The sequence below is a fragment of the Balaenoptera musculus genome, chromosome 18, assembly GCF_009873245.2.
Source record: "Balaenoptera musculus isolate JJ_BM4_2016_0621 chromosome 18, mBalMus1.pri.v3, whole genome shotgun sequence".
In the NCBI taxonomy this organism is placed as follows: Eukaryota; Metazoa; Chordata; class Mammalia; order Artiodactyla; family Balaenopteridae; genus Balaenoptera; species Balaenoptera musculus.
Genome location: NC_045802.1, coordinates 37,568,831 through 37,572,990, shown reverse-complemented (window position 1 = coordinate 37,572,990; position 4,160 = coordinate 37,568,831). Strand labels below are relative to the sequence as shown.

Here is a 4,160-nt window from a genome sequence, read left to right as displayed (position 1 = left end):
TTTCTTCTTTTTTCTTTCCTAAAGGAATTTTATCTGTCTTTCTCTCATATTTTTTTCCAGTTTTACACTCAATTCCATCATGTCAATGATATGATTTGTTCAACATATCTTTATTGATTCTGTTATATACAACAGAGTATCACTAAAGAAATAAACATGCATAAAACAAGATCCTTCTCATTGAAATCTTTCAGACTAGAATGGCAGATAACTATGAGACAGTGTGAGGAGTACATCCAGGTTGGAAGCTTATTTAATTTTGTGGGGGGGGGAGCTTTTTAAGAAAAATATTACAGTGTACAAGTAAAAAACCATGTACAGACACTTCAAAGGGACCAATGCAAGTGAAGGGACTCTGAGTCTTAAGTTCCATTTAGGTTATGGTAAATCCACTGCTGATACAGAGCATTATAATGGTGATATACTCAAACTGCTATCGGAATACTATTGATCAGATTACTTTCTCGTGTACAATTACCATGTCATTAAATATTAGAGAAAGAAGTCTATTACTTCTGCCACCTCTGAAAGTCAATTGAGGGTTCATGGAAGTAAAATCTAGTTAAGATTGGCAAATGAGAAGTAGATCATCAGATAGAATAGGTGGGAAGGAAAACCTTTCAGACACAGAGAGATGTGCAAAGGACAAAAAGAAATGAGTGTGAACCTTTTAAAGAAAATGCAACTATGTACAGCATAGCAGTGTCATAAATGAATAAGGAAAAATGTATGGGAATTCCCTGGCTGTCCTGTGGTTAGGACTCAGCACTTTCACTGCAGAGGGCCCAGATTCGATCCCTGGTTGGGGAGTTAAGATTGCACAAGCCGCACGGTAAAAAAAGAAATAAAGAAAAAATATATAGGCTGGATATTAGATTGTTGTCAGAGAAGGCCTTGGTTCTTGTTTGCCATGCTAAGTACAGTTGCTTTAAATTTTAAACCAGTGAAATGTTTGTTTAACAAGGAAGCCATAGCTCCTTTTGTTTTTTAAACAGGTTTAATTAAAATTATGTCACTCATCATAGTTTTTGAGTAAAAAATTATATTTCATGCTAGTACAGATACAAATCATTTATTGTTCATATATTGTTAATATTTATGATAGAATATAAGAAAAATAAAAACTACCATTTAACATTCACATTTATATATTCAATATAAAACATATAGAGAATATTATTTGTTAAGTGACTAGATATCATTAAATCACTACGAAAATAATTATCAGGCCCTGGCAGACAAATATGCTTTCACATGCTATATAAAATTAAGCATCAAAACAAGATAAAAATAACTTTAAGGGTCTGATAAAATAGGCTAAAGCAAGGACATTGAAAGTTAATGCTTTCCTTTCTACCTAAACTTGCCTTATTCAATTTCACAGATTTTATAAAATGTAATAATTCTTAAAAACCTATAGAGGGCAAAGAGAGACAAGATCTTCTAAATGGCCTAAATATGATTATGAATCACCTAGATGACTCCAAATATTATTTAGGATGTTTTTGTTGAAGGTAACCAAAACCCAACACAAAGTGGTTTAAATTATAAGTAGAGTTGTGACAAATCATGGCTTTTACTCTATTGGTGATTCTGATTGTCAATGATCATTTGTTAATATGTAAATGTAGTGGTTTCAACAGTTGTTGTTCTCACACATGCCTCCAGAAAAAGCCCATCAGTTCCAGCATTTCCAACAAGAATGAGCAAATAATTTTTGTATGTTCAGTACTTAATCAATGCCTGTCCAGTGGGATACAAAGCACTGGTTCATTTCAGTGAACCCTGCCATCTCTCCCGCACTAGGGATGTGGTCAGTGTTCTCCAGTGTACACAGGATATGTGGGAAATGGGGATTCCTGAACCAAAATTTGAACTCTGTTAGGACAGTGGCAAAGGGAAATGAATTATTGCAACTGCATAAAATGGAATGTCATTGTTTTATCTCAAGTACTCACAATTTATCTCCTGAAATTTTGTGATGACTCCTAATTGTACATCTTTTTAATGTATTTTGTCAACAATCTCCAAACCATATCTATAATGTGATCTTTATAGCACAAATCTGACTTATATTAAGGTTTTAAAAAATACCCTAGAACCACAGCAAAAATTATAGGTTCCATGAAATGGGCATCTCAAGTTTTTCATATTTCTCATGACTTAACACATGTGCCCCCTGTTCTCTTACACTACACCTCAGAATTAACATTCCAGAATTACTAACTGTATGCATTTTTATATTTCTGTTCAGTGTATTTGCATGCCTTTGCTATAATGTCTGTGATCATTATTTCACCTAGACCTGAACTTTTAATTCTCCCCTAATAATCACAACTAGCTCAGATGAGTCCTTGTTCTGGAACACTTCCCAAATGCCAAAGGTCAGAGTGCCATTAGACTTCTTACACCTATAGTACTCATGCAACTCAGAACATTATTCTAAAAGTGTTATTTTTGTGTTTTCACATGAGGAGCTTTATGGAAGAACCAGTTCATTGCTGTGAGTGCAGCTCCTGCATAGCTGCATCTAATAAATACTTGCAAAATGAAACGATGGAGCTTCTGTGCAGGCTATAAGGAAACACTGGGCAGCAGGCAGCACTGAAGCTCGGCGGACCCCCCGCCACTGCCCCCTGAACTTCCTGAGGTCTAACCCGCAGGGCTACTGGTTGCTCTATGACGGCTTCAACCAGGACCATGGACTCTTTGCATGTGGGATCAAAAATGGATTCCAATTCTATAACGCCAATTCACCAAAAGAAAAAGAACAAGAATTTCTAGAAGGAAGAGTTGGCTATGTTGAAGTATTATTTTGCTGCCACTACTTAGCTTTAGTTGATGGTGGGGGAAAAAACCCTCCCAACAAAGTGATGATCTGAGATGACCTGGAAAAGAAAACTGTTATTGTCATAGGATTTTCTACAGAAGTCAAGGCTGAGTTAGAATTGTGCTTGTTTTGTACTCTGATTAAGGTGTTTACATTTACATGCAATTCCCATCAATTGCAGGTCTTTGAAACTTTCTATAACCCTAAAGATCTCCTGTGTCTGTCCAATAGTAATAACTACCCCCTTTGCCTTCCCAGGCAGGCACACAGGCCACAGGCTTACTCACGGACCTGACCAGCACCAAGAAGTCGTCATTGGGCATTCCGGCCCACAAGGGCGTCCTGAGCTGCATTGCTCTCAACCACCAGGGAACAAGAATTTGAACGCATATGCAAAGAGGACCCTTCTAAGAATACTTGATATTTCAGGGCATTTAATCCAGGAACTACGAAGAGGATTTCAAGCAGCTAATATTTGTTGCATTAACTTCAATCAAGATGCTTTCCTCATCTGTGAGTCTGAAAACCATGGCACATTGCATACTTTGCTGCCAAAGTTTTAAAAAAGGAATAAACAGTCTAGTTTGGCGTCAGTGAATTTCCTTCCGAAATACTTCAGTTCCAAGTGCAGTTTTTAATAGTATCAGGTTCCCTCAGACTCTTCATACATTTGTGCCTTTGGAACAGAGCCAAATGCTGTCATTGTGATTTGTGCAGAGACAGCTACTACAAATTCCTGTTTAACCCAAGGGGGAGTGCAAGCGGGACGTCTACGCACAGTTTTTAGAAATGACCTACGACAGGCTGTGACTATTCACTGGGCATAAAATCAATATCCACGGCAGCTTGCCACTGAGAGCGCTGAATGGGCCTCTCAAACTCCTGGGGCTGGTGCCTGTGCTCTGGGGCCTCTTAAGTAAGGTGTTGGAGGGATTGCCCGGGAACTCTGGTCTCAAAGCCTATGTGGCTGTCTGTTTTTCCTAAGCTAGGCTTTCCATCTCCAGTATTAAGGAAACAATCCTCATCAGGGCACTGTGGACACTCCAGGGGCTCCAAGCATCTCGTGCCTGACTGCTGGCTTGTTACCTTTAGATCAGCTGTGACGTTCGTTTCAGTGGTACCACCAGATCCTAGCAGTTGCATTTGGTGTTCCTTACAACCTTAGGGGTCTGTTGAGAAAAGGAGAGACAAATTGAATTTTGTCTTTGGTGACAGATTCTATCATTTTTACTGAGTTTTTGATGGGGAAATAAACAAAGAGTAAATGTTAGATCTGGTAACATCTGGTAAACATTATTACCAGATTTAAGTGGGAAATCCTCCCATCTGA

At 38.1% G+C, this 4,160-nt stretch overlaps 1 pseudogene; it reads left to right on the top strand.

Moving 5' to 3' along the window:
* Positions 1-213: 213 nt before the first annotated feature.
* LOC118884047 lies at positions 214-3,640 on the top strand (annotated as a pseudogene).
* The last annotated feature ends 520 nt before the right edge of the window (positions 3,641-4,160 follow it).